This window comes from Zonotrichia leucophrys, chromosome 5 (genome assembly GCF_028769735.1).
Source record: "Zonotrichia leucophrys gambelii isolate GWCS_2022_RI chromosome 5, RI_Zleu_2.0, whole genome shotgun sequence".
Classification (NCBI taxonomy): Eukaryota; Metazoa; Chordata; class Aves; order Passeriformes; family Passerellidae; genus Zonotrichia; species Zonotrichia leucophrys.
Window position 1 is genome coordinate 30402703 of NC_088175.1, and position 20981 is coordinate 30423683.

The window sequence follows — 20981 nt, forward strand, 5'->3', positions numbered from 1 at the left end:
GCAGGGAGCAGCAGGCAGAGCCCATTCCTGGGGAGGCAGCGAACTCCAGGAAGCCTGGGTTTACCTGCAGCTAATTAAAGGAACTTGCCAATGAATTATGGAGCATGACCCAAGTGATTTAAGAGGTGTCAATCCCGATCTCACTCTCAGATCCTGATCTCACTCTCAGAAGTAAACTCACTGAAGTTTACGAAATTGCTCCAGTGTAAATTAGGTGCCAACAAGAGCAGAATCAAACAAAGAAGTTTTTTACTCATCTGATAGTAATGTCAGCTTTGTCATCTCATACTTTTCTCCCACTCTCAAAGATCTCCTCTCTCTTCAGGCATTCTCTATCCTTCTAAAAAACACAAACAAGCACCACCAAAACCAAGCCTCCATCCCCATTCTTTGCATCTATACATCCAGAAGAAACTCGAGTAAAGACAATTAAAACACACTACTGTCAAAGACGTAAAAGTGAGGAAACTGGAAAAACATTTTCATTCACAACTTACTGAATAACAGAATGGAAGTACTGATGTTTGTGAGATGGTACCAGAAGCTGAAATAGCAGTCTTTCTGGGCTGAACTTGAAAAAGCAAAGAGAACCAAAATCTCTCTTGCTCCTCAACTACTTTACAAAATAAAACTTCCCAATACTGGGGCAAGAGAGAAAAGGAAGATGAATGGAGAAGAGAAAGAGTATAATTGTTACTCACAGTGAGGACAGGCAAACAAGTGTAATGCAGCAGTTTTCCGTTCATTAAGGATTCATCACAAGTTTGCAAAAAGTTAAAACTTAGAACCTGTCTAAGGTCCCTCTTTCCAAAACTTTGCCTATTCCAGCTACTCGGTCAACTCCAGCTGCTAGGTACTGTGCCAGGCATATATCCCTGGAGGGAAGCATGTCTTCCATCAAAGCAATCTAAGCCATTTGGTTACAGGCACTGCTTAGGAGAAATAAGCTTTCTGTTAGCTGGAGAGTTGCCAAGATGCTGAGATCTATCCCAAAACAGTTCTGGGAAGTAATCTTTACGAACATTTCCATTATCATATTACATTATATTATTTAATATCATAGCAGTCCAGGTGACATTGAATGCAACTTCAGACCTCCCTGCTCAGTACTCTGACTGCTCACAGGAAAGGCTAACCACAAACTGCCGACTTGTCACAAGCACACAGTTGATGTGTGTGCTGCAAAGAAACAAACGGCATAGCGTGCACCTGAACCGGCGACCACGGACTAGCAACCTACACCCCACCTCACTACTCTGAGGATTTCTGGTTCAACTTTTCTTGTTGCTGTGATATTCCCTTAATGGCAAACACTCGAATACTTACTGTAGGATGGACAATATTCACTTGTGGGATAATGATTTTGCTTCACAGATCAGAAAAAAATAGCCTAGGACTGTATCGCACTGCAGAACAGGAGATAGATTTGTGTAACTGAGAGAAGGTACCAAAATCTGGCCAAGCTCTAGAAAGCCCTGAGATTTTCTAATGCAAACTGGTGACATTTTCAGATAATTAAGAAACCCTGTTTGAGGTCATGTTTGGAAGTTTAATGAGTCCCTCTGGTCCTGTTTTGTTGGATATATAGGCCCATTCCTGCTCTGCAGGCAGAGAGCTCTTGGTGCAGCTTGGCAGGGAGTGTATTGCAAAAATGGGATGAAGCCACATATGCTTCCCTGGCTGCTCCTGTTACTCAGACGTTGGGCCTTTATCAGCCACCAGCAAAAGCAACAAACAGTGAGAACAGACACAGATGACCTTGGATTGTTGATAGCCCTTTTCCCAGGCAGACCCCACGTTCCTGGCTAGGAGAACCAGTCAGCAGCATTGCCTCGCTCAAAGGAATCTCCAGGACACCCAAGGACACAGCTGCCATATCAGAGCAGTGGGAAGTCTCACCCACAATAACAAAGACACCAGGCTTTGCTCACACGTCCATATAATTCGTCCACAGCGTTGTTCATGTAGAATCCCACAACAGTTAGATCACCATTTTAGCTGAAAGAACAGGCACAGAGCACTGACTGGCATTTTGCTTGTAATGAACTACAGAACTCATTTACATGTTCACTATTTGCAAGCAGGGGGAACATCACAAACCTGTATAATAAAAATTTCATGCCACACCATAGTTACCTCCATTTTCACATATACACCAGTTCGTTGTTGGTAGATCATTTTTTACTTAAATTTTAGAATTTTTTTTTCTGATTTTAGTGTACCATAAGTCACTAATCAGTAATGTTACTTTTGTTTTACATCCTGAAGGACCAACAAAGCTGAAACACACTCAGTTACATATATATAACAACTTCAGGATTAGCTACTGATAGTTTTATTCACACTCATCTGAAGCATAGCAAGGAGGCAGCAAGAAAGTATAAATAATTTAAAAGTATATGGCATAAAAAAACCTTAGGTGGGCATATTCTTAGCAAGACCTTGCCAAATGTTTGGACAGCCAGCACATAAATTTTGAAAATAGAAGGTAAGTTTGGACACAAATCTATTGGGGTAACATCTATAGCACTGACACAAGGCCTAAGCATGCTGCATCTATAGGGCCAGAGAGAGCAGGGCTTTAGAACAGAGTCCACCTCTCACCTCCAGCCCCTCACACAGAACTGCAGCTTGTCTCTACTCAAGAAGAAGAAACACAGTGTCATATCTTCTTAGCGTATTGGGAAGTGTCATGTCTCATGGATCATAATGCTGCTCTCCTGATCCACCTCTGTTTCAAACATTTTTACTATTTATGTAACACAAGCACATTGATACTTTTTGTGAGGTCTCATTAATATTCCTATGAAAAGCCCTGAAAAGCCTTATTTTAGCTGACAATATTTCAAACTGTGAAAGAATTTTTACCTTGTATGTATTATCTTCTGTTTTCCTTTTTATCTTGTTAAGTTTCAACGTAGAGTTGCTGTTTTCTGGAGGGAAGGAAAGTTAGGTTCTTATCATACACTCCTCAACTCTTGTGAACTGGAAAGTGAAACAAACTAGACACCCACATTAAAAGCCACAAATCTAATTTTGCTGTGGAGGGAAACAAAAAACAGAGGTGAAAAATAAGTGGTTTCTGGTAGATTAGCAACTGTTTAATATTCTCAGATATTTCCAGTGATTTATAATTTTCTTTTCTTAATATATATTAGTATTCAAAGTATCAGTCATATAGGTCTAAATAAGACAGTGTGCTGTAATGTAGCTTGCTACAGCAAAACAGGGCCCCACATTCACAGATATCCTGCAAGAGATTTGAAGCCTTAACCCCTTTTTATTTATTAAAGCTGCGCAGGCATCTCTCATACACTGTTTCTTGTCAGCCCTCCTCCTCCCTTTCTTTGATCTTCACCAATAGTTGCTTAGCTGGAAGAGGAGGAAAAGATATCAGAGTGTCAGTGTTACAGACTCAACACCAGCCTTCTACAGACACATCCCCCAAAAAATTTACGTGGTCAGCATAACAAAGATAACTATGGAGCTAGACAGTGTAAAAAATTAGCACCAACAATTCATTCTACACAACTTTGGGAATTATACCCATGAAAGGGACCTCAAATTTTTAGCTTTTTTTAAAGCTAAATTTCCCCTCTAAACCTATACCAATAATTCTTGGATGTCTTTAGTGCATCTTGATTTCAGGCCTGATTCTGTTACCCAATTTTCTTTATTGTATGCACCGTTCAGTTTTTTATCAAGTACCCCTGAATTACCTGTATGCTGATGTCTGGACTTAAATGCTTTATTTTTGAATGGGATGTTCCGATAAAATACATTTTAACACTAAAGAAGAGTCTCTACTAGTAAGACATACATGGAGGCCTCAATCTGAAGCCTTCAAAAATTTGGGGAGACAGAAGTTATGTAAGTTCCCAGAGCCTGGCTCAAGTCTGTTCCCAGTTTAACAAACTGCTGAAAATCTATTTAGTGTGGCTGCCAGAAGATTCTTTGTCATGCATTGTTTTTAAATTTCCCCAACAGTAGAAAATACTGTTATGAACAAGCTGCTTCGAAAGGAGAATATAAGTCTTTCTGGTAGCCACTGCAAACCCACAGTAATAGTAAGAAAAGTAATCTAATAAAACAGACACATCCTCTGAAGAACACACATCCAGCAACTATGGTTGCCCTCTCCTTGAGGGGAGTAATTTGTAAAATTTAGATGGGACAAAACTGAATTCCTATCAAGAAGCACATGATAGAAAGCACCTAAGAACAACTTGTCAAAGTTTATTATGAAATTCCAACAGAGACACAGGTCTGTCTGCCTTATTTCTTGAGAAACTAGTTGGAGAAAAAATAAAAAATAAAAGGAAAAAAATAAAGGAAAATAAAAGAATAAAGAAAAAAAGAAGAATAAATTAAAAATTAAATAATAAAGAAAAGTGAGTAATTTTCACTCTTTCCTTCATTAAAGGTAGGAAAAAATGTTTTTACATTACAGCCCTCAATGGGATACAGAGGTGGTACCTTGATGCATCTGAAATAATGCTGTCTCCATCCTCTTATTCCCAGAGCAAAGATAAAAGGGAGTTTTGAAGGTGTCTTAAACCTTGGAGGGAGCAGGTGGTATAGATTAGGGAACAATCAATAGATGATAAGACCCTCCCTAGAAAAGTTCCTCATTGCTACTCTGAATGGAGTTCAGGGGTACTGTCTACCTATGGTTTTAACCACCTTTAAACAAAAACTGCAAACGTGGTCCCAAAGGTGATACAACATTACTTCCTCTTGCCCATGATGAGAAAATGTAATGTAATACCTTGCTAATCAATCTTATCTCTTACAAGCCCAGTGCACACAATAGAATTATGAGTCTAAGACAGGTTTAACATTTGGATTGAGCATAATGAGCAGCACCCTACCTGAGAAAATTAACAGCTGAGAAAAACAAACTGCCACACTCATCCAAAGAAATGCTAACTTTGAATCTGCTGCTGATTTGAACTGCTTCACATTTCCTTCCTTACTGATGACACCACCTCAAGGAAAGGAATGAGTATTCTGCTGTGACTATTTGTTTAATCCACTTTGATGATTTTTTTAATAGAGTAGGCAGAAGTGAGCTGTCCAGACACAGCTTAAATGTAATGACTGCAATTGTTTTCTTTCAGTATTCAAGCTTTCTTGTTTACACAGTGCATTTTGGTCTTTGGAACAAACACTATGATAAGTAGGCTGCTTTTGCAGCACGTGCAGGAGTTATACAGATAATAACAAAAGCAGTCTTTTTAACTACACAGAAAATTAGATTTAGCATGAAAATATCTCACTTGCTAATTTTTTTTAGTTCAACATTATTTGTGAAATGCTATTAATTTCAAGGAGTTTTTAAAATAACTTTCATAACACCTTCAATGGTTTTGCCCCCTCTTCCATATAAATACAAAAAATTATAGTATTGAATTCTCTCTTTTTTTTTCTTTGCTTGTATTTTGTTCCATTATTTCCAAAACAATCTGTAACTTAAAATATTTTCACTTTGTAAGCATTTCAAGTCAGAAAAATAAAATCTCATGTTTTAAAATAAGAAAAATAAAATCTGATGGGTGGTTGCACTGAAGAGAAAAACATCCACATAAACAGCAGTTTAGAATTAGTGAGGGGGTAGAGAAGTCACTAGCTCATTTTATTGCATTGATTGGCCAAAAAACAGAGGAAATGGTAGGAAGGGGGAAATAAGATTATTTTAGATATGTCTTAAATCCTGCTAAACAGAAACACCTTCAAGAGTGTCACAAAACTGTTCTTCCATTTCCCATCCAACTTTACCTTGGTAGAGGGGAGAAACAGCAGAAAGTTGTGGACTGACATGCCTAAAATACCAGTTTAGGTCAACTTTAAAAGTTGATGACTGCAAATTTCAGTGAACAAATACAGTACTGGTATAACATAAAATGATCCTGGGAACCGATCAGTCAATTGTTGCAGTCAATGTCACAATGAAGCCAGCCCTGATTTACTTGCTCCCAAGTCTCCCCAGCTGGAGCCTGTGGAAGTAATCTGATATAAACTTCCCAAGCCAAACAAGGTCTCTGTTCAGAATGCAGAATAATTTTGCTGATACTTTTTAACTGAGATAACCATATTGGTAACGTCCTTTACATAAAACCAGCACTGCCATAGGCAATGTGTTATTTGTTGGGCTTTTTTGTTTGCTCTTGTTTTTTAAGCAAAGGTAGATCAGCTTTGCTGTCAGGACACCTCCTCAAATGCAGTAGCCACATCTGCAACAGGAAGCTCTGCCACACAAGTCTTGCTCCAGCCACTCTCCTCACACATCCAAGCCCTTGTGTCAAGTCTTCTACTTGCTCAGGCTTTTGCTAGAGTTGACAGGCCTTTGCTGACACTGGGACTCTGTGCTGCCTCAGCAGAAAGCACCTAAGAAGAACTTGTCCAAGTTTATTATGAAATCCCAAGTGACATAAAAGGCTGATGGGATACTGCTTGATGCAAGGCCTGGATGTTTGCTCCCACTGATGATGCTTATTAGGCTATTTGTAAGACTACCCTATGGAATCCATGTGCCATTCCAAGAAAGACTCCTAGTGCAGGATTTACCAGGCATCTATATAGACACAGGGACAGATTCTCATCTTTCACGTGTATTACTGATACGGGCCACTTTCCAGTGTGCCCAGATAGGCTATAGAGGCTCCAGCTTCCTACCCAGTATGCCCATGAACCACACGCTCTTTCCCTCACAGTGCTACAAGCAGCACTCACAGATACATATTTAACCCATCTTCAGATCCCAGGCTGACAGGACAGGAAGGATTCCTACCCAAGAGCTGAGAGTGGAATACAAGCCTGAACACAACATCATCACATAAAACTCCATCAGACCAAGTGTGCCACATGCAGAAAATTCAAGTTCCCTGCTTCGCTATTCCTTCCAGAGCCTGCTTGTGATGGGGCTTTTCTTGTTGGTTTTAAAGGTCAACAGCCACCCAGGAGTGTGCCAGCTTGTACATTTGAGAAAAGAAGGCACAACCATCTTCAATATCAGAAAAAAAAAAAAAACACCAAAGAAACCTGTGAAAGGAAACCTTACAGCACTTAGAATATTTTCACACCTGACATGCCCAGGAATGATCAAGCATTACAGTTTTTAAACTGGTCACAACTTTGTAAAGCTGTGTGTAAGATCAGTCACCTACTAAGAACAGCATCTTATATATCTTGAATTCTGCACTCCCTTACAAAACCCAAAGGGCTTGCTGATCTCACATGCAGCAGAATGTTTCCTCTCATCTGGTGTCTATGGCTAAAGTCCTTATGCAATATTATTTAAAAGCACTAGAACAAGACTGATAGAATAAAAGCATCTACAAAGAATACTGCAGTTGCTGCTCCAACGGTCCAGCTTGCAGAAAGCAGAACAGCTTACCAAATTATTATCTTAGGGAGGATTCTCCCTGCTTGGCTCCTGCAAGCATCAGCATCTCACTATAAAGTGCATGTAGTGGGAATTCAGCCTTCAGGAACCCTGTGCAACCAACAGCCACAAAATAAAGCCTTATTATTGATTACCCAGGTTATGACACTTCAGAAATGGTACAGCAAGCATAACTGACCTGCAATCTTTTCCACTCCCCTTTGGCGCTGCAACAGCTTCTTATTCTTTCCAAGCCATTGGCTAGTTCTTCTCCAAGTTCTTTTTATTAAAACCTTTTATCTCCCCACACAGTAACAATTTCTCCTAGCAATCAAGACCATCCTCTCTCATCACTCTTCTAGACAGAGGCATTGGCCAAATCCACTTTGGGAGAAGGGGAAGGATAGCACAAACAGTCTGAGTTGTACTTGCATTTGTTATGGGAGAGGTGCTTATTGCTGAAGATCACTCTCATAATCAGACAAGCAATGGTTTCTCTTACTGTATTTATATAATTGGAATACCTCAGTAGCAACACTTTTCCCAGCTAAATGCATGCCAACCTCCTGAAATGAATTCAAACTTCTGGAGCATGGAGGTTACACAACAAGGGTCAGTATGCAAAGCCTAGTGCCAGAGATAGGCAGCTGTTTCCTTCACTCACACTTCCTCCTTCTGATAATTGAACATGAGAATCCCAGTTGTATTCTAGATACAAATCCAAGCATGTTATATTCCAAAGCTGGGAGCTTTTCCAAACTGGAGTGCTGGGCACATCCAAGTTTAGCCTACTTGTTAGCATAGCACCCAGCATGCTGGAACCATAGGCATTAATTTCAAAGTCACTGTATATTTAATTTTTTCTCCCCTATCCCAAGACATACTCTAACCCACCAGCAAAGCTGTTTCCCATCGAATTCTTACAAAAATACCCTAAAACATCTGCTTAAAGGCTTGTGGAAGCTCTATAACATTTTCAAAAATCGTATCAAGAAAAGTAGACCCTGGTTCAGCAAAACACCAAGACATTTGTGTACACGTAATCACTGATACTATTCATTTGCTAGAGGTGAGCAATACCACTAAATGGTATTGCTTGGTTTCCTTGTGGAAACAAGCTTGGGAAGAGAAGTCACACAGGTATCAGACAGGACTGGAAAATAATTAGGAAGCAATGGCTGCTGAGATTCAGATATTACACATAAATGATCTAGATTTAGAGGATTGCATGACTAATGCCAAGTCACTAAGTCTAAGAGCCCATAACAATCGGACACCTTGGAAAAGCAGAGTGGAGTATTTTAGAGTGCTGCAATATAGCTGTGTAAGCCTCAACTCACATAGCCTAAATTCCATATACAGGTCCCTGTGTCTAGTGTTTCCTATTAGGTAACTCTGGGAGTTATTGGATTCAGGGGCCTAGGCTTAGTCTGCTTAAGGCTGAACTTTTGGGCTACAGATGTTAAAAGCAAACAGAAAAATCCCTGCCAGCCAGGTCCTGTTCCCATTTTTAATATGCAATTCTAACCTAAAGGCTTGGTTCTGCCAAAGTCATCTTCAACAGGAAGAAAGGTTGTCCAACATTGTCATGATCAAATCCAGTTTATTCTGCCAGTAAGATTTATTCTGCATTTTAGTCGTGTAAACTAAAGCAGAACATCATCTATGCCTATACAGAGCATTTAAAACATGTATGTTTCTACTCAGATCTTCTGTGCAAATTTCCATATACTGTTCCCAAAGGCAGCCCAGAGGAGAAAGGGGTACTATCTAACATCAGTGCCAAGAGTTATGACTTGAAAAGAATCACCATTTCTTTAAACCTGTATGTGCAGGATTGAGCCTAGACACCATATTTCATTATGAAAGAATGGTCTTAAGAGAAACAAAAAGATAGTTTAAAGAAAACCTGCTAAGAGCAATGTGCATGCAACTCTGTCCTGCTACACAGCCATTGCCTAATTTATCTGTTAACTCCCCAAACACACAATACGATACTGCGGGCGTGTCCGAATTAAGACTCGATGTGCGTTACGTGCGGTGAGTACCTCTGGGCGTGAGGCGTTTGAGGTCACGGCAAACCCTGCCCGGCATATTCCTGCCTCTCTGCCCTTATCCTGCTCGTCCCGCTCCGCCCGCGCAGCGCTCCCCGCCCCGCGCACCTGGCCCCGGGGCGCCCCCGCGTGGCGCCGCCGCAGAAGCTCCAGCATCGGAACCATCTCAGCCTTTCCAGCAGGGACGGTGCAGGAAGGGCCTTACATTTAGCAGCCATAAGGTCCAGTGACTCTATGCCTCCACGGCCTCGAAGTTCCGATAAGTCAATTTGGTGCCAGGTGTTTGGCTTTACACATTTTCTGTAGAAAACACCGGCAAACTGCCTGAGTCATGAAAACCTAGCATCAGAAAGCTGCTGGGATGCAGCAACCAAACACTCCCGCGGATTGCACCTGTATTTCTGCAGTATCTGTTCCTCATCCGAAGTCACTTGCAGCAGGTAGTGGAGGGGAAGACCAGCACACTTCTGCTCTGTGCATTTTCTCTGCTAAAGTACAAGGGCAGCAGGACAGTGCAGAAAGGATTCAGTTTCCAGTTGCTGGGATGAATTATAATGTAATCCAGACAAAGGAGTGGAATTAAGGCTGCTAAGAAAACCTTTGTTCTGGCACCTAATTTTTTTTTTTTTTTTTTTGCCCGGGGGTGGGGGATGGGGGAATGGTAAGGGGGCCTAGACTTTGACACCATAATACTATTTCTATTTTCTAATATGTTGTATATATAGTACCATATCTGTATATAGCTGTGATGGAGTATTGTGTACCATTCTGCTTTTCCACAGAACCCTAAATACACGTCCTAGCACTAGAACAAAGAGGTTACATCTCAAGACTTACATTTGGACCATTCTTTTTACATACACACGTAGAATCCCTCTCCAGCATTTGGGCATGCACATACAAGCACAGACTATCAAATGACCTTTGAAATCATGCTGGAAGCCTTGGGACAATCTCAATACTACATCTGAGAACAACTTTTAAAAAATCACTGCTTCATACACAGCGTTATTAGTTATTTTCACTTTGCTTTACTGGTACAGAAATGCTCCTTGAAAGCCATTTTTTGAAGTGTTTTATCTGCTTTTTCTCTGTTCACTTGAAATCATAGTTCTGTTTGTAACACTTATATTATTCATACAGCAGCCAAGTTTGATTTTACAGGGATGATGATGATGCTTCAGGTGAAAAACTAAACAAAAGGATCAGAGGAACACCACCACATAAGGAAGTGCTCTCATGCCAAAATTTTTAGTCAGGAACAATCAGGTAAGAGAAGGATGAAAAGCATACAAGACATAAATAAAGTCTGGTACTTTTTCACTGTATGATGATCTTCAAATAAAGACTAACAACCTGTATTTGGGGTCACTTAGAATTTATAGTGCATGTCCCAAATAACATGTCACTTCAGTTAGAGCCTATACAGCCAAAGAAGACTACAAAACATGTATTTGAGTCTTAAATCGCAAGGAAGCCAGTTACAGTATTTAAACTGACTTTTCACAAATACGAGTGTGTAATTCAGTTTCTAATACTCTAAAAAAGCCAATAATATTATCCAGTGGAAACCCTTTACAAAACCAAACTTATGATTTCAAGATCAGATATTTCTTATTTAAAGAAATTTTAAGGTCATATATTATAGCAGTGTTTTCAGTCGTCAAAGTAGTTTCAAGCTTATTATGGAAAGATTATTTCCTTAAACCAGAAAAAATAACACAAACACTTAATGCTTTTTTTTTTTTCTTTTTTCCTCCAGTCTACAAAAAAACCCACACAAACTGTCTCCAAGAATAAAGATAAACAAAACATTTAACCCAACCAATTGTCTGCAGGGGAAAAAAACTTTAGCTCTCCCACTTAGGCCAACTTCAGCTGAAGTGGACACAGCTTGAAGGACAGCCCTGTGGAAAGGATACTGCGGTGAAACAATTTGTCACTGGCTCCGACATTAAGTCACCTGGTACTACTCTCTAGCATTTTGGAAGCTGGTCAGTGTACCTCTGCTGTCACACTAATATAGAACAAATCCTTTTTTTCCACTCAACCCTCCCAACCCTTCCTACCTCAGCAGCCAGTGGTTGGTGACAGGGTAGGATGACATCTACCTGCCATCCAGGCTGACGAGTCCCAGTGACAGTAACAAAACCACTGGGCACAGAAGCCACTATCTCTGTGCCCAGGAAAAGGGATGTGCACCCAAAAAGTCTCCTACGGAAAAGCAGGTGATATAACAGGTTGAAACAAAATGCAGTGATAAAGTCAAACAAAAGAAGACTTGTAATTTGTCCATTAACATCAGGAGTATTAAAGGACATTGTCAAGTTACTACACCCAAAAATAAGACAGTGCCTGATTCACCCCTCAGATTAGTTTAGGTAGTCACAAGTCTGAGCCAGAATAATTATAAATTACCAAAAATTGTAACATGCATATTATTTTGATACTTTAAGCCAGTAGGTTTGCTTTGGCTCAGCAAAATGAACTGCAGTGGTGTGTTTTGTGCCTCTCAGGAGATTTGGTGTTTCTAGATAAGAAACCTCTAAATGCTACTCCAGGATTTAGCACCTAATCCACATTTCATAAAAATAATTCCAGGGAATGGAATAGGCCTTGCATCAGATCTGTCAGGGTGTGTCTTCCTCCTCCGTGGCCAGTCTTGCCTACTCGCTACCTACACCATGGCACACAGCAAAACTGGGGCTGTCTGCAGCTTGTTTGGCTGGCCAGAGGAGCCAGCTGGGCCAAGTTACCCCAACAAATCCCACAAGCCAAGCGTCCCATTTCCTGCGACTTTCAGAGACGGAAAGCTGCACGGAACTCGGCACAAGAGAAGCACAGCTGGGATTCACTGCCCATCCAACAGCATTTACTGCCTCAGACACTTCTGTGCAGGTGTAGAAGTGCCACCATGCAGCCACAGGTTTACTCTGACCTACCTTTCCACTGGTGCTGTCAGCCTCAAACTGTCACACAAACACAACATAAATACCAGGCATATCTCTGAACTCAGAAAACAGAAGCAAAACCAGCTGGTTCCAGAAAGCCAGCACAGCTTGTTAGTAATGTTTTAAGAAACACTAAAGAGTGACTTTAAACTGGAACTTTTATGAGTTCATTCTTCCTAATGGGTAGGATGAATTTAAGACATTAAGACTAGCACAGCTTAGATAAAAGAGTATCTGCATTCCAATTGTTTATATCCTTAGGTTGTATCTACTATAGCACCACTAACAGAATGTATTCATGGCACACTCAGGGAGCAATCAGAAAGCTGTGCATTTCTTCCATGCCACACCTTGCATACTGCAGCTTACTACAGGCCAGCAGCACAACAGACCACCAGATTCTGCAGCATTAGCTAAGCCTGAATAAATTATTTGTAACTGCAACTACCAAGCTCTTATCCTCTTTAGGGACAGCCACATTCTTTGTGTATGTGCTGCATACAAAAATTTTAATATCATCTTTTCCAGTCCCTGCAGCACTGCTTGCCACTACCAGCAACAGGCAGAAAGAAATCAGGGCCACTTAGTAACCCCTTTCCAGTGAGATTTTTCTTTTCATCAAACTATTTTGCAATAATTCAGAAAGCCTGTAACCATTTCCTTTCAGTCACATTACATTTCTAGTGTATTCCAAGTTATTTCATCACTAGAACTGGGAACCTAGGAGTAATGGATTTTTCACTAAGCTCTCCCATAAAGCAAGCTCCCCTCAGTCCACCTACTGAAAGGGCATTGTAAGGTGGCACAGGGTTTCAGTGACTTTGTTCAATTAACCTGCAGAGAAACTTTGGAACTGAACTTTGTTCTTCCCACATAACTGAACTCAGAAGGAGTAATCTTTCCCTTTTTTTTTTTTTTTGTTTTTTTTTTGGTGTTTTTTTTGTTTTGTTTTGGAGATTTTCAGAAGATGAGGGGAAGAGGCAGAGGGAAATGAAAATCTGACTCATAAGACATTAAATGGCAGATAAAATGGTGACATATTGACATACTTTAAAAAGTCCTAACACTGCATGTACACCTTCAGCCTCTGAATTACTTATTGCCAGTCAAGAACGAGATCTTGGGATATAACCAGGAATTATTTGAGAGCAGCTCACTATTGAACCACAAGTCAAAGATGACACACTCTGGGCATCATGCCACAACACAGGAATCTATAATGTGCTTAACTTCTCAATACTTTGTATAGTTTGCTAGAGATAGAAAAGGCACAAAGAAGGATAACCAGAATGCTCAAAAGACAGAATAATTTTTGTACTGTTTGTACAACCAATAGTAAGAACAACTGCCCAGTTATTTCCCAACATAAGCTTTTTTATCCACCTGTTATGATCTATTCCCACATCAAGGATATCCAACCATTACAACAAGAATCATTGCTTTAGTGATTGAATAGAACCCAATCCAACAAAATTATGCTATGTAGGTCAAAAAGAATTCCAAAACAAAATACAGGTGACCATCCAACTATTTTTCTTTTTTTTTTTTTTTTTTTTTTTTGAGAGCAAGACAAACATGTCAAAATAATGTTTAAAATTTCTTCTGAAATGATCTTCCCTCATTTCACAGGGCTGGTGACTGCATGACTGCATGCAACTGTCTATAAGAAAGGTTACTAAATACCTGCATTCCTCCAAAAGAAATGTTTAGTGGATACTCTCCTCAAGTTAGAAATACTTCTCTACTGGACACACAGTATACATGCAAAACTAGCAACGCTGTACAAAGGCATTAATCAGCTCTTCTAGTTTTATCCAGAACACATGGGAGCAATTTTATTTCACTGATTTATCAATGTACAAGGTTCACCCTTCATGTTGCTTCTTAGAAATTCCCCTAGACTTCGAACTTACACACAACTCAGTGATGGTCTGTATTTTCCTTTTCTTCCACACTTCTGAAACTATTTGTTTCAGAAGTGCTGTTTGCAGCTGTTCTGAAACATCATTCTGAACAAAGACAAAATATGTTTGAGTACTCAAAGTGAGGATGCTCTACCAGCTGATGTAATCACACTTGGCCTTAGGAAAGCAGCCATTTTCTATAAAGAAAATAAGTAAACACTATTAGTCAACTTACACTGAGATTTTACCCAGGTAGAGAAAAAGAAAAATAAAAAACCACAGCAAACCAAAAACTACACACCACACACAATTAAATCTTGTGGGTAATTAACACAGATCAAACCCTGTGGCCTGGTAGTCTCTTAAAGGCCATGGAAGCTCTTCACCATTTCGTATAGAGTTCTGTCATCCTTCCTGATTTCCCACAAGGTTATAGTACAGAATTTATATGATCCTACAGCCAGTTATTTACCTATTCTTTTTTCTCTTGGGACCTTCAGAGCTTTCCTGCTCCCAGTTAGAAAGTGCTTTGCTCAGGGAAACAATAGCTCAACCAAGTCCATAAACCATCCTCTATAACCTACCTCCTCTTTCAATTTCCATCCAATCAAACTGAGAGTTAAAGTTTTGTTAGTTGGTCTTGGTAAAACCAAGACATAGCATTTGAGAAATGAGGTGTTTTGGAACTGCAAACTGATATATTACATCTTGTAAGTGAAATAATTATTGCTTCAGTTCTACAAAGCACATAAGCAGTTTCAGTTGTCCTCAGACTTTCAAAGATCATCTTACAAAACATAGTGCTATGACTACCCTATCTGCAGTGTTGTTTTAATTTAGTCATTTATCTTTCTTCCCAGAACTAGTCTATTGTTTTCATTTAGTGTTGTGTGTCTTGTCTAAAATGTTTTCATTTCATTATTTTCCACAGGTACACAAAAAGGACAGAGTATAAACTGTGCAGAAAGGTAATTGTATTAGTTTGTACTAATGGGAGCTCCTGCAGTGCTACTCCCATGGGCAGACCTCTGCACTAGGCACATGCATTGAAATCTCCAGGCTGCTATCTATACTGGCAGTCACATGCAACCACAGCTCACTATTCCTGCCTTCTATTCAGTGCCCAGAAGTGCAGCAGTTTGAAAACCAGGTGCTAGGAGGGCTCCACGAAGCAGAGCATCTATGGAGCCAACAATGAAACATTCCAGTGGAATGAGGCATTCTGGTGGACTGGAAGGAAATGTCACCATCCATCCTAAATATCAGGGTACACATACAACTAGAATGACCAAAAGCACAGCAGTCTAAGAATAAAATTTAAGACTGAGCCACAGTGATACATCTGGAAGCATCCAGAACATATAAATAGTAATATAAATTACTGTATTGTATTACATTATATATTACATAATCGATACATAATTATATTAATCAATATAATGTATATTACCATTTAATGCATATTACTGTATGTTATTATAGCAATATAGGCATATAAATATTAAGCAAGACATGAGTAGACAATATACATTATCATTATGAAACCAGGCATCTGCAGATAATCTTCAACTTTCCTTCAAGCCCTTCCCCAATGACCAAAGAAATCAAAGAACCCACACATGCCCTCTACAGAATGCAGATACATGGAGACTGCTTTCCCATGGTAACCTTCCCTCCTCCCACCCTTATTCCTTCAGGATATGCTCCTGAAAGTCCTCAAAAGAAACCTGCTCACCCCACTTTACACATCAGTAATAGGAAGCCTCCCACTCTGCATCCACTGAGCTGAGCTTCTTCCTCCTCCTGCCATGTTCTCCCTGAGAAAGAATTCAGAAGAGAATGAGAGACAAATTCTTACCTCATAAAACTTTCATTCCCTTTCCTTTAAAAAAAGAAAAAAAAAGAAAAAAAAAAAAATAAACCCACCCCAAAAAACACTTGAAACAAGAAATTCCAGCACACATCTTGAAAGATGAGGTGTGTGGGGAGGAGACTAAGGAAGTCACTCCTGCATCATTCAAACAGTACTTTCACAAAGGAATATCTACAGCACAATACATACAAGACAGTTCAGGAAGTCCACACTCCAAAACAGTGTTCATTACTGTCCATTTCTGAGAACCACCCTCATGTGGTTACAATGCCTCCTGGCACACAAGTCTCTCCAATTACTTGCTTTCCTCTGTACATGAGCAGAACACAGACTTTGAGAAATGAGGTGTTAGTAGCCCTGTAACACTGTGTCTTTAGTTGGTAGGAACTTCAATGATGAAGTTGCTTTCTGAAAGCAAAACACTGACTTACAGATTGAAGTTTCTGGAGAAGGATTATTTCCTGCAATATCATCAGTCTGTACATTTGTTCAAAGCCTCATGTATTTAATAGAGAAGTCTGCTAAGAAAAATAATTCCTATGGTCTGTGTCACTAATTTTTCTTCCAATGGGAAATCAGTTGTCAGAGCCCTGACATCTGCTATTGATGTGTAAAAGCAAAACAGTTCACCTCTGTCTGTACAAAAGTACAACCTTAATAGCCAAAGCAGGCAAGGGAGAATACGAAGCAGCACACAAGATTTTGACCCCAAAAGAGAATACTTTTTTGGAGATGCTGACTAGTTCTTTTCCTGGCAAGTTTTAAAGACAAGACTAGAAATCAATCTTGTAACTGCAAGCACTTGGTGTATTAGAGGCCCATAAGCTGAACAAATGAGTTTGGAGGAAAAATGAAAAAGCTGCCAGCTGCCACTGCTCTAAAGACAGCATTACTTACACCAGGAACTTGACCTTCCAATGCAGAGCTCAAGTTTTCCCCCTAAAAGGGGACAGGACAGCATTATTCAACACAGGTTTCCTCACCATCAGGATATTCTACTCTACGGTGGCTCTGCAAATTCCAATTCAGCATTCTGGCAATGTAAGCCTTGTTAGCATTCCTACCTGCTTGATGGACCACTTTACCATCTGCAGGCATGATTTTTTACCATAAAAAAAAATTAACAAAGGAGCCAGTTTTTGTTTTGAACTGACATGTCAGACCTGTAGCATCATAGGAAACATGGCAGAGCACAGACATCTCTGTGTTCAACATCACTTTCAAATCTCATGCCTTCAAATTAGCATTCTCCCCACCCATACACTGAAATATGTGGTAATGAAGTTCCAGTTTTGTAGACAGAGCTATGTCAATCTATGTGCATACACACACAACTTTTATAAGCCTACACCACCATCAGGACAGGTGAATATCATTACACATTTAATAGTCTTTTAGACTGGGCCCACAAGTAAAAATGACAGAAGTAAAAAAAACCCCACAAAAGACATTTCAGAGTGTTAATTAATGGCTCATTCTGCACATAAAATAATTCTTAAGAGATTCAGTTAAAACATCAAAAATGTTCAAAAGGATTACCCATGTATCCAGCACTGCCATTCAAAAGACAGTGTGCTATTTTGAAAGAAAAGAGGGCAGACCATGGCAAACAGAAGGTCTCAGAGGGGTTTTACCAGAAAGCATCCCTTGGAATGTGCCAGCACATCTGAAGAGACCCATAACACCACAGCCACAGCCCCATTGCTACCCATACCCAGAACGATGTACACTGTTGGCACCCACTCATGCCTGCATGTTCTGCAGTCCATCTTCTGATTATAATCACAAGTCACAAAGTCCCTCCACCAGTGCCATAAATCATTTTTAAATGCAACTTACTTCTGATAAGTTCTACATACAAATTATTATTTTGGATCCACAGGAAAAAGAGTCATTAATTACTTATCAGACTATCCAGTAAATTATGTCTAAGCATTTCTATTAAGGAAAGCATTTAAAAGAAGGCAAGGTCTGACTAGCATGTCTTACTCTCAAAGAGACTTGACTGGAAGAGACTTCAGATGTAATGTCAGAGCAAAATTTGAATGTGCATCACTTATATATTTTATATATTATACATATATATATATTATAACTAAAAGACATACATATATATAAATACTAAGAGGTGATACATATCTCATGGGCATGTCTTTTATGACCTCTGACCTGCAGGGTAGAAAAAGCTGGTATCAGGAGAAATAAGCTTCACCTTCTTACTTAGAGGGAAAGTCTGGCTGAAACATGGAACATCAGTGTCCCTGGACTTTGGGGTTAGAATACACTTTTACAAAGGGATTCATTGGTGCATTTCTGCCCCTAAAATCGATTCAATGCTTGGTACAGAAGCATTTGTCTTTACAGAGCATCTGTCTTTACAGAGCCAAGACAGTGGTTTTGTGCAAGTGCACTGCTGCCCTCTTCTGGATCAGATCCGATTCGCTCCCGTCCTTAAAACACCCAGCAGACCCTCAAGGGGAGCCGCACCTCCAAGACCATCAGGACCGCTTTGGGAACTCGAGATTTAAACTAGACAGAGTAAAAAAGTGAAACACAAACACATACGGAATAAATACAGGAAGTTACTGATCTTTATACAAACTGAATTGTGATAATTCATCACCTTAATTCCTTAAATTCTACAGCAGTTTGTTCCTTTGTTTAGATGGTAGAATTTTTTCCTAATATCCACCAAAAGGACTGTCAAGCATTAGGACAAGGTGCAAAAGCAGTGGAGTCATCATTCCTGGAGATATTTATAATACATATAGATATGGCACTTGGGGACATGGTATAGTGGCACACCTGGCAGTGTTCGGTTAGTGGTGGGACTTGATCATCCAAAAGGTCTTTTCCAATCTAACTGATTTTATGACCTAATGCCAGAGAATCCAAAAGTTATTTACTGCATTAACAGCAGAGCCTGTGGGACAACAGGGTATTCTGAAAGCTAAGATAAAACAGCAAACAGCAACTTTCCCAGAAGCTTTGACACTATTATTGCAGAACTGCTGCAGCTCATAATGTAGAGTAAGCACAAAGTTACACAGACTCTTAAATTGCTTTGATTTCAGCAGTATTAGAACAAACACAAATTTTCCTATTAGGCAGAATCCTATTTTTGATTACCCTGCATAAATCCCAGGTAATCCATGGGCCCAGGTACCCTTTCCACTTAGCCAAGTTTAATGAGCTGTCTTACAGAAGCTGAGCTTTTACAGGCAGAACACAGGTTTAACTCCCAGAAATAATGAGACAAAATACACAGCTTAAGCCTCAGCAAAAGAGGAGCTTAGACAAGCTAATTTTAATTTTGAGATGCAACTGCTAAGAATGAACACAGGCTCACACCCTGCAGTTCATCTGAAAGGCAACTCATTAAACTGTAATAATCCTAAACCTACATTCAAACCTCAAAGTCTAATGTTATTGATAAAATTCGGTCTTTACCGAATGTTTGAACACAATTTACAAATACATTTCAATCAACTCAAAAAGCACAATCTGAACATATGGATTTAATCAACTACAGGGGTATAAACCCAGTCCCTCAGATCAAGGAAGCAGAAAATCAGCCAAGGTGAACACAGTGGCAGAGTGCATTCCTAGGGCAGGATGGCCTGGGCCAGTTCATGAACCAGCCTGAGATGAGCAGCATTAAATTGTTCCCAGCAAGAGCACAGCAATTGCACAAAGACAGAGTGCAAACAACAGATGACAAAGCAGCTCTCAAACTGCTCACACTTCTGGCCATAAGCCTCCTGCAAGTTGGCACTGCTGCACAGCTGTAGGACATCCTACAGCTCCAACCTGAGAGCAGCCTGCAAAACAGACTCTGCACTGGGAAGCCCTCAGCTGAGGAGTGGTATATCCAGCTTTTAGGAACATGCCTCAAGGAAAGATCTGTTCTCCATCAAAGGGGTCCAAAAAAGGAAACAAGAATCATCAAAGCTAGAGGTTGCCACCTATCATATCCTAGTGGAATGGTATTCCTGAGGCAGTCTTCAATCTATAGAAAATTTTTCAAAAAGGACATATTTTTCACATTTCAAATATGGAATACAGTGGCAGAGAGCAAGGTAACAAACTGTTTTCTATATCTACAGAAGGAAGAAGGAATAGCAGTGATGTTTTTAATCATCAGGAAACCTGTGAGATTAAATAATAAATACTAAAATAAAATAATCAGAATAAACCAAACTAAAAGCCTTTAAGAAGAGGTTAGACAAACTATTGCTAAGGAACAATGTGTGGGTGAATGTGTGCATTTTACTTGTATATTTTATTTCAATGCATATATGGAAAACCAGTGATCTCTGAAATATCTTCCAGTCTATTAACTTTCATAGTAAGTACCTGCAATACAAATGAGAAAACAAATCATTTAATACACTTCTTCCTCAATGGTAATTATTTCAGTCACAGGAATCCCTCAGCTTATAAATAGCATATACTGGTGACAGAACCTTGAATATTGCTCACTGGGCACCAGAAATTAAACAGATGAAACAAAGCTAATGAACAAAGCAGAGTATAACAGTACTTGCAACACATTAGACATTCTGGACTATTTCCCACCATCCAGGAAATACCATGAAGAAACCACTCCCTAGAAACCTGTGGATGGATGCACCAGCATCAAATTTGCATTTGATCAAGTTCCAACACCATATAAACCATCATTTTGTATCCAGTCAACAGCAGCGATAGTTTCAGCAACAGCTGACTTTTTGTACACACTTTTCTCCTGTTACTGTATTAAAATTCAAAATTATCCTGTGAAAGCTAAAGATCACTATCAGGAAACCACTATGA

At 39.7% G+C, this 20981-nt stretch overlaps 1 long non-coding RNA gene across 1 annotated transcript; it reads right to left on the minus strand.

Moving 5' to 3' along the window:
* Positions 1 to 1913: 1913 nt before the first annotated feature.
* Positions 1914 to 16111, minus strand: LOC135448120 (uncharacterized). Its single transcript, XR_010440396.1, has 3 exons — positions 16029 to 16111; positions 2869 to 2933; positions 1914 to 1998 (listed from the first exon to the last, which is right to left on the minus strand). It is a non-coding gene; the product is annotated as an uncharacterized LOC135448120 (long non-coding RNA).
* Positions 16112 to 20981: the final 4870 nt, after the last annotated feature.